This window comes from Theropithecus gelada, chromosome 5 (assembly GCF_003255815.1).
Source record: "Theropithecus gelada isolate Dixy chromosome 5, Tgel_1.0, whole genome shotgun sequence".
Taxonomy (NCBI): Eukaryota; Metazoa; Chordata; class Mammalia; order Primates; family Cercopithecidae; genus Theropithecus; species Theropithecus gelada.
In genome coordinates, this window is record NC_037672.1 from 165,608,260 (window position 1) to 165,622,930 (window position 14,671).

A 14,671-nucleotide genomic window follows, 5' to 3' on the forward strand; every position below is an offset into this window, starting at 1 on the left:
GAAAGTTCTTTTGAAAGATGGAAAACATTAATTTAAAGGAGTTCAAGAGTTTAAGCCAAAAGAGCCATTCAGGTTATGGCCCAAAAACTCTGTAAGACTCCCACAACTGTACTTCTCTTTGAATAGATTTTCTACTGCCAGTTATATGAAATGGATATAAATCCTCCCATTCCAACAACTCAGGAACTTACTTAAGTGCAGGGTACGATAGCAACTGCAAACAAGTCTAAGAAAACAGGCTGAATGTCATTAAAGTCCTTTGAAAATGTTCTGTGACATCTGTTTTCCATTTTGCTATGCTGTTTAATTAAGTTCAGTGCTGCAGAATCGCAGAAATCTTATTTGCTCAAAATAGTATCTTGAAGGAAGAGACCTTTATTTAATAGAAAAGACTTTGATTAACTTCATCTCAAGTTTTAAATTTTTCCCATTGGCTTCATGATCTATCCCTATGTATGGCTTATTTCCATAAAACTAGATCAAACTCTGGGTGGTGGATCACTCTTATCCAGTTGGTACTGCTGTCATGTTTCAAGGACACCAAAAATGGAAGAAATTACAGAGAATAGTGACAATTCAGAAACTATTCTTATTTGTCTTCATCGCTGTAATATGAGGTGACTGGCTCCTGAGCTAGTGAGGAAGTCCAAGTTCTAGAAAAGATTCCTTCCTGGTGTGTGTGTGTGTGTGTGTGTGTGTGTGTGTGTGTGTGATCTTTTTGATAAGAATAGTTGTGAAGGCTGGGCATGGTGCTCACGCCTATGATCCCAGCACTTTGGGAGGCAGAGGCAGGAGGATTGCCTGAGGCCAAGGAGTTTGAGACCAGCCTGAGCAGCATAGCAAGACCTCAAGACCATGGCTCTTAAAAAAAAAAAAATAGCCGGCATGGTGGCTGATGTCCCAGCTGTAGTCTCAGCTACTCGGGACACTGAGGTGCAGGATCACTTGAGTCCAGGAATTCAAGGCTGCAGTGAGCTATGATCATGCCCCTGCACTCCAGTCTAGACAACAGAGTACAATCCTATCTCAAAAACAAAAAACAAACAAAAAAGAGTGGTTGGAGAGAGAGAGAAGAAAATAAATAGAGCAATTCGTCCTGCAAAGACCTAGAACATGAGTGCCTCTTCTGATGAGGCTCAGTGGTCCTGCAAAGCTCTGTTGGACAAACCTTGAGGAGTAGTCAGCAACATTTTGAAGGGGTGGGAGAGCAAGGGAACCAGTCTTCATTGACGGCTGACTTTATTTTTTGATTTGTCAGAGTACACAAAAGCCCAGTGCCCTGTGACCAGGACAAAAGGGGAAGTGGCTGCATTTTGACATGTCCTGGCTTCGCTAGAGAAAGCCTACTGGCTTCTGACTTCCCAGCGCTGGCAGATCTACCACCTGTGCTCTTGCTGCCCAGCATCTAGGGAGCTTCGCTATTCCAAGTGTTTATGAGGAAGCCATATGGATGGTGCTCAACTGGATTTTTCTACTCAGAGGGTTTTATGGGTTTTAATGTAGAGGTCATGGCTTCTCTGCATCACTGGCAAGTGTTGTCCATCTCTCCTTCCTTCTTGAGTTCCATACCCAGCGCATCTTGAACAAATCCATCTTTTTTGTCTGACCTAGGCTGCGTCCACTCTCTCAGCTCCTGCTTTTGCGTGTACCTCAGAGGGGAGGTGTTCTTAGCTCTCTGACCTCTAGGTTAATACAGAGGCCAAATTTATCCCAGGGAAGGAATAAGTACATTTGAAATAAGTCACTGAGAGGAGAAGACTGTATGTTTTAAAGCCGGGTTCGTTTAAAGTGTTATGATAATATTAAGATGTTCTTTCATTTTCATAGAAGTAATTCATTTGGCTAGAAGGTCAAATGCCTGGTGGTTTGAGGACCTGAACAGTTTCCGCTCCATGAACATTCCTGACTCGGGAGTTCTTTTGCTCCAGATACTAATTTAGTAGAACAGTGTTTCACAACTCTGGTAAAAGAAAATCAATAATCAGAATTTTTTAGTAGTTTTCAGATCTAGTTGGTTGCACAGGTCCGCTGAAATGATGGGTGTACTTGCATTTAGTGGCAATCATATTCACTATGTTAACCATACATATGCTAATCATAAGCTCTGGTTGAAAGTTATATATTTTCTGTTTAGCACTAAATGAGGAAAGAATTTTAGTAATTTTTTGAATGTAGTTGGATTTCCTTCAGACTACAAAGAATGCCTTGGCGATCTCACTCCCTCCTTTTGATTTTCGATGATTCAGGTCATCTGGACTCCTGGCCTTCCTCCTGCTATTTTCTTCTGTAATCTCCATTTGCCCTACCAACTCCTACTGTCTTTTAGTTTAAATGCCATTCTCCGCCTTCCAGGAGTTATAGACTAGAATGGATTCCCTTCTGTGTCCTCCCCGGCAATAGAGCTTTCCCCCGTGATAACTCCCATGCAATTACTCTCTCAGGGTTCTCTGACACCAGAGATTGTGTGATGTCTTGTTCTTTACCTTGCCCCAGCCCCTGCCCTGGTGCTTGGCACATAATCTACACTCAATAAATGTTTGTTTAATGGGTGGATTGAATTCATTGTCACACTAAGTGACATCCATTTGGATGTTTGATTACACCATGAGGCTATCATATTCTGAAGGAACATGATATCTGTGAAGATATCAATCATGGTTTAATCCCCAGCAATTAGCACAGTGTCTAAGACAGAAACTTAATATGGTTCAACTACTTTCGAGATTTTTTTTAATGGGGACACTACAGATTTCGATAAAAGACATTAATGATGATGTTTCCTGTCCTATCACTAGGCAGTTCTATGAAAAGGCACTCCTTTTTTCAAAATTCCACTCAACTTATAATGTAAGATTTGATGGGTTTGTTCAGTTCCTACTAAGTGAGCAAGCAGTACCATGATTTTAGGTCTGTAAGTGGCTTAAAGTTAAACTTAGATTTTTGGTTGGTGATGCTCCCCCTGGTCTCTGTTATAGATGAACAGTTTAAATGAGGTTGCTGACTGGGTCTTTTAACTTGATGTCTTTGTTTATTTTCTGCTTGTTTTGTTTGGTCAGGTCTGGCACAGAGCCTAAAAATAAGAGCTTGCTTGCAGTTTGACTTTCACTGTGATTCAGTTTTGCAATCTTTTAAAAACATCCTTCAGAAGACCGCCATATATCTATCTGTGGACATCTCCCAGATTTTCCAAAACAAGCACAAGATAAATAAGGGGAATTTGGAAATTTCCAGATTTTTAACAGATGGGAATTTGCTTCCACTGTCTGAGAAATCTTTGCCATAGATAGAGGGGAATCCCAGAGGAAAAAAAAAAAAAATCTAAGTCTGAAAGCTCCACAGAGTTCTCTGCCTTTGCCTTCCCTGAAAAAGGGGTGTGGGGAGAGCAAACAGATGCCAGAAGCCAGTAAAGTCCTGTCCTCATGAAAGCTCTCAGCCCACAGGACAACACCCTGGGACAGTCACTTCAGTCATAGGATATTTCCCTCTCCAAATAACCGAGGAGAGAGTCTAACCTCTGGGGTGAGCATGGTCTATAAAGTGTGAGAATCCTGCGTGTCCAGGAAGAGAGTGCTGCTAACAGATGACTCCCTGGGGGCCCCCTTTGTTCTCTGCTTCTGTTTGTGTTGAGTCAGCTTGCTTAGGAATATAGATCAGTGAGACTAAAGTATCTCTGTTGGGCCAGTTCTTTCTTCTCTGTACCATGGTCAGTCTACAGGGTGCCTGCACACCCTCCACAGCCTTGAGGTCACAGACTTACTCTCTGTGTCTCCAGGCTATAGAGCAGAACAAAACAGAGCCAAGACAAGGTGTCAGGAAAAACAGAACTCCAGTCTCATGGTCTTCCAACAGGGCATCAAAGGGTTTCTAAAATTTAAAGCCTAAGGGAACCTCAGAGGTCACCTGGTCCAACCCTTCTGTTATTTTAGGAGGGCAAGAGGCGTTAAGTGATTCAGAAGACGTGGTCTAGTGGTGGCAAAGAGGACAATTCAGACAGTCCCCAACTTACAATGATTCAACTTATGATGTTTCAACTTTATGATGGAGTGAAAGTGATACGTATTTAGTAGAAACTGTATTTCAAGTATAACCATTCTGTTTTTCACTTTCAGTACAGGATTTAATAAATTACATGAGATATTCAACACTTTATTATAAAGTATGCTTTGTGTTAGATGAGTTTGTCCAACTGTAGGCTAATGTAAGTGTTCTGAGCACATTAAAGGTAGACTGAGCTTTGATGTTCGGTAGGTTAGGTATATCAGATGCATTCTCAATTTATGATATTTTCAACTTACAATGAGTTTATTGGGCCATAACCCCACTCTAAGTCAAGGAGCATCTGTATAGGCTTTGGGGTTAAGCATCAGCTGGAATCTTGACTCTACCTCTTTAGTTCAGCTATGACCTTGGATAAGTCACTTAGCTAACTCTTTAAGCTTTAGCTTTATTGATAAAACAAAAGTAATAATAGTACCATAGGACTGTTAAGATGATTACATTAGAGAAAATTCATGTAAGGCACATAGCCTAACGCAGGGCACTCAATAAGTACCTAAAAATTAATAGCAACTATTCATCATTATCATGATCACCAAAGCCAGAGTCTGGGACCCAAGCCTCCTAGCTCAGCATTCCTCTTATAACAGCCCTTTGAATCACCTTCATATGTTGTTAATACTTCACTGGGTACCCCAATCCAAATTAGCTTAAGTACAGACTGTGGTGACATCATTAGTTAGAGACTGTGAGATACTGGGGGGAAAATAATGATTCATTCTCTTAAAAAGGGGATGTAACATGTTATGTTTTTCCTTCTTTAACTGGAATGGTTAGGGATGTAACACTTTGAAAGAGAATATTGTGCATCACGGTAATATAGGTAATTTAAATTGATTTTGTATTTTGTTTATGTATGGTTGCAATCCTATGAGAGTTCAATGGTATTTTCTTTTTACAACACATGCTAGTGTGTTAGGAAGTATGTGTTAAGAGTTCTTTCCTATTTATTATTCTCATTACTTTCCCATTCCAGTATAGACACCATAAACTCCTAAAATTAAGTATATTCTGCTTAAAGAACTCCAAGTGACCATTTTGGTGTGAAAACTGCCTGCACTATTTTGGATCTAAATGATCCAAACTAATGGGTGAGCTTTGGGTGCTTGAGGACTTTATGCAGGAGAAAAGAGGAGGGCTGGATAAAACTTTTCCAACTTTAAAATAAAAATTATTTTCTGTATGTGCATTAAATGTATCTGCTATATGTACTCAAGAATGTTGAGTCTGATCCCCCAAATTTATTCATTAAGTTTTGCTACATCATCACTACACAAAAGTCATGAAATCATGGGTCCAAAATAAAATCAGATTTGAGCTCCACTTTATTTTGGCCTATACAATGTCCCTGTTCTTACCACTTTTTCTCTTCTTTCACCAGCTTGAATCAGAATCTCTAGTTCAACATCATTTCCTTTTTTTCCCTCCCCCACTTAAACATAAAATATAGATATGTGAATTCTGAAAACCTGCCTGGATAATTGGCTTACCCTCATTCAACTATTCTCCTCCTCAAGAGGAGGGATTTGAAACCTTGAAACCTGAGGCAGAAAACCCATGTGACACAGAACATGAGTCCTTATATGTAAGGACTGTCTTACTCATCCCTGTGTCTCTGGAGCTAGGACAGTCCTTAGCGCATAGTACATTTGAACAAATGTTGGAGTGAATAACAAGCCCTTTCTCCATTCTGGTCAACTTAGGAGTATTGTACTGATTTTCTTCCCAGGGCAGAAAAAAATTATGAACCATGGTTCTTATGAAAGTCATTATTTTTAATTGCCCAGACATTCACTCACAGAACTAGAAACATAAACAAACTGATACATCAAGGGACCAAGAGGTATAAATGATAATAACCTAGAAATATTTAAAGTTGTAAAGATCCTGCTTAGAAGAGGGAAGTCATCAAAAGGGGTTGAGATAGTAGTTGAATGACTGAGAAGACATTAATGAAAATGACATAGGAATATGATCTAAGTAAAGGTACTTGACATTTTTCCAAGTGAAATAACTGCATGATCAGATAATCATACATAAGTTGGAGATGTATCCAGAGAAATTTATACCTGAAAGGCAACCATAAAGTACCAGAGCTAAAATAGTTCATCTCATGGAGACATCAGAGCTACTATCTGAAATGATACCTGTTTCTGATTACGTTGGATTCTATTTACTACACATTTTTTAGTGTATAGATAGAAAAGGGTACACAATAGGTACCTAAAGCAGATAGCTGTAATTACTACTATTTATCTTTTGTGCTCTGAGATTTCTCATACTGTATTGGTGCTACATTCTAATCAGCTGCATAAATGGGTAAATCACTTGCTACCACAGAGGAATGTGGGAGAAGACAGCATGTCTAGGACACTACCTTGAGGCTGAGGCAGTAGACAAGGAAGTCCAGCCTGCAGGCTAAGAGTCAGTTTTCACTCCTGTGGGAAAAGCATGCCCAGCTCTCAGCAAAAGCATAGAAATCAAGAGAGAACAGTAAAGGCAAACAGGATATGTAGCCTAATTCCAATTGAAGGTATTATTCCTAACAGTGAAAAATGTCAATATAACTATTTCCAGAGTTAAAACTTCAGACACATACTATGACAATGAGACAGTATATTTGAAACTACAGATGTCCAAGGAAATTCAGGCTATATGGTTACCATATGTAGAGAAGACAGGGAAATTTCATTGTGTGTAGAGAAAGAGACCCAAGACTTCATTCCCTAAAGCCATGGGATATGGAGTTAGGGGGACCTGCCAGTCGCCTTGTCAGTTCACTTCATTTTACAAAGAAAATTCCTAATCTCAAGGAAGCCAAGTAACTTTCCCAACCTAAACTTGAGTTTTGCATTAAGAGAGTTTTAGACACAGATTACTAACATCTTGTGGTTGAGATACTGTAAATATCTTCAAGAATTCCAACATTTTGAGCAATTATAACTCCTAGAATAAGAATAATTACTTTTGCTATAGATATTTTGCCCGTTTTATAGTTGTATTCCAAAGTCTTTACTCCCAAGTCAAACTCAAATATCAGGAAAAGTCAGATCCTTTTTCTTATCAATTCCCAAATCCTGTTCCCCATTGTGTTCAGCTTTCTGAATTTATGTGTAATAATTTGTTCAGAAGAGAGAAAGATGGATAATGGATGGAGGAACAGGAGAAAATGTTAGCATCATATTGACACAAAGGTTTCAGTATTCTAAATAATCAAATATTTGAAAAATATATCTTGTAATCCTTTTGCCCTAGAGATGTAAATTGACACAAAAATGTTTACAAAACAAATTGGTAGAGATCAATGGGTCTCAAAATGTGGTCCTCCAAACCAGCAGCATTAGCATCAGCTAGGAATTTGTGGGAAATGCAGATGTTCAGTCTCACCCCAAATCAATTGAACCAGAAACTCTGGGGTGGGACCTGGCAATCTGTATGTGTTTAAACAAGCCCACCAGGTGGATTCTAACCACTGGTATGGACAAATCATCCAGATAAGCATAACTAGATTATTAGATGACAGGTCTACATAATATAGGGGTGAATATATCAAATCCTTTGGTAGAAAAAAAGCTTGGTCAACTTCTGTGGTGTATTCATTTCCTGTTCTGTATAACAAATTATCATGAATTTAGTGGCTTAAAACACCCCACATTTAATAAACTTCATAAGTTCCTGTGGATCAGGAGTCCAAGCACAGGTTAGCTGGGTCCTCTGCTTTGGGTCTCACAAGGCTGCAATCAAGGTGTCACTCAGGCTGTATTCTCATCTGGAGGCTCGACTGGGGAAGAATGGTCTTCCAAGCTCCTTTAGGTTATTAGTAGAGTGCATTTCCTTGTGGTTATATGACTGGGCCTTTGTTTCTTACTGGCCATTTAATGGAGGCTGCCCTCAGTTCCTAGAGGCCACTCCAGTTCTCTGCCATGTGGCCCTCTCCAGAGGCAGTTCACAGTGTAGCAATTTGCTGCTTCTTCAAGGCTTTCAAGGCCAGCAGGAGTTTCTCTCTAGTCTGCTAAGATGGTGTCATATATGTCATATAATCATGGGAGTGACCTTCCATCACCTTTACCCCGCGACAGAGTTTGGATATATGTCCCCGCCAAATCTCATGTTGAAATGTAATACCCAGTGTTGGAGGTGGGGCCTTTTAGAGATGCTTGGGGCAGGAGGGCAGATCCCTCATGGCTTAGTGAGTGAGTTCTCATTAAAAGTGTGTGGCACTTCCCTGCCACTCTCTCACTCTTGCTTCTGCTCTCACCATGTGACCTGCCTGCTCCTGCTTCACCTTCCAGCGTGAGTAAAAGCTTCCTGAGGTCTCCTCAGAAGCTGAGCAGATGCTGGTGCCATGCCTGTACATGCTGCAGAAACATGAGACAAATAAGCCTGTTTTCTTTATAAATTACCCAGTCTCAGGTAGTCCTTTATAGAAACACAAGAATGGCCTAATACACTACATAATGTAACTAATTGAGTGAGTGACTCCCTATCACTTTTTTAAAAAAATAATAATAATAATAATTGGTCAAGAGCGGTGGCTCATGCCTGTAATCCCAACACTTTGGGAGGCCGAGGCAGGTGGATCACCTAAGGCCAGAAGTTCAAGACTAGCCTGGCCAATATGGCAAAACCCCATCTCTTCTAAAAATACAAAAATTAGCTGGGCATTGTGGGCGCCTGTAATCCCAGATACTCAGGAGACTACGGCAGGAGGGTCACTTGAACCTGAGAGGCAGAGGCTGCAGTGAGCTGAGATCACACCATTGCACTCCAGCCTGGGCAACAAGACTGAAACTCTGTCTCAATAATAGTAATAATGATAATTTCAACCTTTATTTTAGATTCAGGAGGTACATGTGCAGATTTGTTACATGGGGGTATTGTGTGATGCTGAGGTTTGGGTTACAAATGATTCTGTCACCCAGGTAGTAACCATAGTACCCCAATAGGTAGTTTTTCAGCCCTTGCCTCCTCCCTCCCTCCCCTCTCCTCTCTCATAGACCCCAGTGTCTGTTGTTGCCACCTTTATGTCCATGTGTACCCAGTGCTTGGTTTCCACTTTTTTTTTGTTTTTCAAGATGAAGTCTCGCTCTGTCACCCAGGCTGGAGTGCAGTGGCATTATCTCTGCTCACTGCAATCTCCACCTTCCAGGTCCAAGCAATTCTCCCTGCCTCAACCTTCTGAGTAACTGGGATTACAGGTGCCTGCTACCACACCCAGCTAATTTTTGTATTTTTATAAAGACGGGGTTTCACCATGTTGGCCATTCTGGTCTCGAACTCCTGACCTCAGGTGATTCACCCACCTCACCCTCCCAAAGTGCTGGGGTTACAGGCCAGAGCCACCACCGCACCTGGCAAGTTTCCACTTATAAGTGAGAACATATGGTACTTGGTTTTCTATGCCTGTATTAATTTGCTTAGGATAATGGCCTCCAGCCATATCCATGTTGTTGCAAAGGACAAAATGTTGTTCTTTTTTATGGCTGCATAGTATCTCATGATGTGTATGTACCACATTTTCCTATCACCTTTATATTCTGTTGGTTAAAAACAAGTCACAGGTTCTGTCTACACTGAAGGCCAGGGGATTATACAAAGGTTTGACTTGTGGTTTAGGGTATGTTCACCATGTTGCAGAAATCACATATATATATATTTTTAACAAAATTGACCACTATTTAGTGTGCTTTTTCTTTGTATATGAAGCACTTTTGAAAAAAAGTCACTGACTACAGTATTAGTTAGCAAGTTGAAGTCAAAGACAGATTTTTCTTCCAATTGCAAGAAAAATTCAGTGAGTTTGGAAGAAAAAAGTTATCCTGCTCAGCTGAGTTTGACAGAAACACTATTTCTATGGCCTGCCGTCCCCATCCCCTATTAATGCCTTAAGGCCCTTCTCACATATCTTCTCCGGAAAGACTTTCCTAATACTTCTAACTGGGAGCGTTCTCCATTTTAGTGCCCACGTGTTATTACATTACTTCCGGTTTACTTTACCATTATTTGGATAGATGATTTGTCTCTCTGTCTGTACAGTAACTGAAGGTAACAGAAACTCAGCAAATAGATGTTACATTCATGAGATCACATATTTTATGTGTGTGTGTATGTATATGTGTATACATATATATATATATATATATATATTTTTTTTTTTTTTAATTTTCTTTTTGAGATGGAGTTTCGCTATTGCTGCCCAGGCTGGAGTGTAATGGCACAATCTTGGCTCACCACAACCTCCACCTCCCAGGTTCAAGCGATTCTCCTGCCTCAGCCTCCTGAGTAGCTGGGATTATAGGCATGTGCCACCACGCCTGGCTAATTTTGTATTTTTAGTAGAGACAGGCTTTCTCCATGTTGGTCAGGCTGGTCTCAAACTCCTGACCTCAGGTGATCCGCCTGCCTCAGCCTGCCAAAGTGCTGGGATTACAGGTGTGAGCCACCGCACCCAGTCCACATATTATATTTTTGAAGCCTCTCAGGCAGTATAATATATGCTAACATAAGATTTGATGAATTATAAAAGCAGTTGATTTGAGGTATTGAGGCATACTAAAATCTATCCAGTGTAGATTATCACACTGGGAGAGCAATAGCTTGTCATAGCAGCTTTGCAATCAGATATCCCTGAGATCCATTCCTGACATCTCCAATTAATGGCTGTGTGACGCAGAGCAAGAAACTTAATGTCGCTAAATCTCACTCTCCTTAATAGAGTCATTACTTAATAAATACCAAGCTGTTCTTAATATCAACTTGGAAGCATGAACGTATCTTAACACAGTTCACACCAGGGCAGGGACTCCACAGTTTAACCTCATCTCCAGGAGGTTAGCATGCACATGTATCATGTTCGTTCAGTAGGACAGTAACCTGCTAGCAAATGTAGACTAAATAAACACTGGATCATTCCTACAGTTATTTATAAATAGTCTCCATCTTTGATTGTGATTTTAGTGGTTAGAATGCTAGAAAAAGAGTGGGTGGAGGGACAGGACATAAGGAATTCCGTTTTAATCAGTAGTGTGAGAAGGCTGGTCATTTTCACAAAACCAAGGGAGATGAAATAAGATTGTCCTAAACACTGTTCTCAGGATTACACAGAACATGAAAGGCTGCTTCAAGTGAGTCAGAGCTGGGATGTTATGACAGATCCGGGCTCTGTCAAACACTCAGTCCCCCTTGCCAAATGTAGGAATTCACAAAATCAGGCTCAAACTTAAAAGTCAATTTCTTGTAGGCTGGGCACTCACGGCTGTAATCCCAGCACTTTGGGAGACCGAGGCAGGTGGATTGCTTGAGCACAGGAATTCAAGACCAGCCTGAGCAACATGACACAACTCTGTTTCTACAAAAAAAAATCCAAAAATTAGCTGGGCTTGGTGGCATGTACCTGTAGTCCCAGCTACTCAGGAGGCTGAGGTGGGAGGATCACTTGAGCCCAGGAGGCTGAGGTTGCAGTGAGCAGAGATCACGCCACTGCAGTCCAGCCTGAGGGAGACCCCACTTTAAAAAAAAAAAAAAAAAAAGTCTATTTCTCAACTACCATGCTAGAGTTATTTTTATTCCTTGCAGTCATCAAATCAGTTCCCATAACTTTCTTGATAAAAGGCAGATGTTGCCTTTCCATAGAATAGAGATAGTTATCTTGGCCAAGGTGTTTATGCAAGGGTGCGGGTACTAAGATCATTCTAGATTTGTGCCTTTTTAAAAAGTCTGTTGTACAGTTCTGTGTTCTGAGATTAGGTGGCATTGTGATTTCTTTTTAAATTTCTTACTCTGTTTCTTCAGAGAATATTTACACACTTCTGAATGGTTCCTGATAACTATTCCATTCATATGATAGCATTGGCATCTATATACTTTGAAAAGATGGTAGTAATTTTTCTTTTCTGCCATTTATATCTACTGGTGACCTCCATAACTTGAAGCTACTTTTTAGTGACCACAAAACTTGTTTAAATTCCCAATGTATATTGATTATTTTTTCCAGTATCTAAAATCTGTTAAAACTTATAGTATAAATAATTAGAAAATAACTTTGAGGAGAAATTTAGAGAGTGAAAAGAGTAAGAGAGAAGAGAAAGAAGAGGAGGAGAAGAAAGAGGAAGCAGCCTAGACTTGTGACTGAAGCTTTTACATGGGGTGAAAAAATGCTAAACTATATTAAGAGTACATTTATGAGACTATGGCAAAGCGAACAAGCAAGAGAAAGGATTTTGACAAATCTCAGTTGACATTATGAAAACTCTCATTGCTTATCCTTGGAGGAAATATAGCAACCACCCGACTACTCAAAAGCAGCTAATGCTAGAGAAGACTCTCCCCTCTTAATATCAATAAACTAATCCCCACCTTACATGCCATTTAAGTACAAGGAGAAAGTAGGGAGGTATGTAGGCTTGTAGTTCTCTTAACATTTGAGAACCCATTTTGGCCCCAAGTTCAGATACTTCAACATTTCTGTCACTAACCTTCTTCCCTCCCTCCTTCTCCTGCTTCCTGACCCCCAAAACCCTCCCCTTTGTCTTTCTCTCTCTCTCCCCACCCCTACCCTCTCCTCCTCTTCCCTTGCTTCTGAGTTGGGAGGGATTTGAGAAGAATGAACCCATACCAACTCCACCCTAGCCAGCATTCAAGATGGCCCCAGGAACCTTGTCTCCTGGTATTCGTGCTTTTTCTGTAGTCTCCTCCCATATGGACTCAGAGTTAGTCTTTCTGTGTAACTCACAGGGTATAGTGGGGGTGACAGTGTGTCACTTCCAAGGCTGGGTTAAAAAAAATGGACAGTGACTTCCTACTTGTGCCCTCTCTGTCAGCTTCCATTTTGGGAGGATGCTCGCTCATCCTGTGTAGAGGTCCACGTGGATAGGGACTGGGGCCTCCCAATGATGACCAGCACCAACTTGCCAGCCGTGTGACCGAACCACCTTGACAATGGATCCTTCAGCCACAGTCAAGCCTTTAGCTGACTGTGGCCTTGGTCAACATCTTGACTGCAAACTCATGAGAGAGACAGGGCCAGACCCCCCGCTAGACCACTGCCAAATTCTCGCCTCAGAGAAACCATAAGAGACAGTTAATGCTTATTGTTGTTCTAAGCCAATAAATTTTGAGGTAATGTGTTATGCAACAAGTACATTCTATACAATAGGTATGCAATAGTATACAATAATACAAATACTTTAAAAGAAAAGTCAGAAATCTAAGGATAAAAAATTCAGAACTTTTAAAATAAGAATATTATCTCCCTTGAGTATTTAGAGCCTCTAGTAATTGTCCTTGTATAATTTGAAGAAGGATGCAAACTTTCCTTCTTTGCTATTTAGAGAAAATGTGTAACAAAACCTGTAAGAAATCACTGCCAATCTATACTTCAGAAGCCGCATCTCCTGCTAACATTTTTGGCAAAATATCAGTGCTCTCACATTGTGTGTGTTTAAAGTTTTAGTCATCCTTACTTAGTTAAGATGATTATATATTAATATACCTTTTAGTTAACTTCATTTTGGCACATGGTTTATTTCATGCCTAGGGTAATGATTGATGTTCATTCAAATGAGCTGATGTGCATGCAAGTTCCTCAGTGCTATACACTAAAATTGCTATTGGCGTCTTCCAGAACAAAACTGAGATAGGATCATAATTGTGGATTTCCAAATATTACTTTTCAAATACTATTACATTATGCTGACTATTATTTTCCATTCTGGTGCTTCCTAAGCTCATTACATGGTGATGATTTGTATATGGGAACAATCTGAAGAAAAACAGTTGTGCAATTTTAGATAAAATCAGGATTCAACCAAGATATGGAATATCTCAAAGTAAAATGTGCTACTCCCATCTCACTGACTTGCTCCCATCTTTCTGTTCATTGTTTGCCTCCAAGTCCTTAAACATTCATTCAATACACACTATACAGATGTTCAAAGAATGCCTAGTGTACATTGCTTAGTGCTCAACTGTGCTAAGCATTATTCCACACATAGGGATAGAACAAGGAATACGACAAACAAAGGTTCTGCCCTCATGAAGTTGACGTTTTGGTCTGGGAGACAGTTAATAGGAAAACAAGTATAAAAAAATATAATGTGGGATATTGTTAAGTACTAAAAAGAAAAGAGCAGGGTAGAGGGTTAGACAAGGGCCACAAAGTTGAGGAATCTAATTTAGATGGAGGATCGTGGGAGTAAAATATAGGCAGGGACTTGAATTATATAAAAGAGCAAACCATACAGAGATCTGGGGGAGAACATTTCTAACAGGGAAAGATCACGTTTTTAAGTCCTTAGTGAACAGAAGCTTGGTATGTGGGAGCCTAAGAGTAAGAGATGAGAGAGGCTGTCAGAGTGCATAGGAAGTGATGGCAAAGGGGGATACAGTAGAAGGTGAGATTGGAGAAATAAACAGGAAACTTGCAAGCCAGGGTGAGGACTTTGATGTCTATTCAATGTATGATGAGAAGCCACAAGAAAATTCCAAGCAAGGAAGTTATATGATCTAATTTAATTTTTTAAATAGCACACTGGCAGCTGCATGAAGAATAGTCTGGAGGTAGCGAGAATGCCAGCAACACCCCTTGATGTGTTATTATAGTTCAGTCCAGAAACCA

At 40.2% G+C, this 14,671-nt stretch overlaps 1 protein-coding gene across 4 annotated transcripts in view; it reads left to right on the forward strand.

The window, feature by feature from the left end:
• The window catches only part of PALLD (palladin, cytoskeletal associated protein), a 436,926-nt gene that overhangs the window by 249,452 nt on the left and 172,803 nt on the right, over window positions 1–14,671 (forward strand). The window lies entirely within an intron of this gene.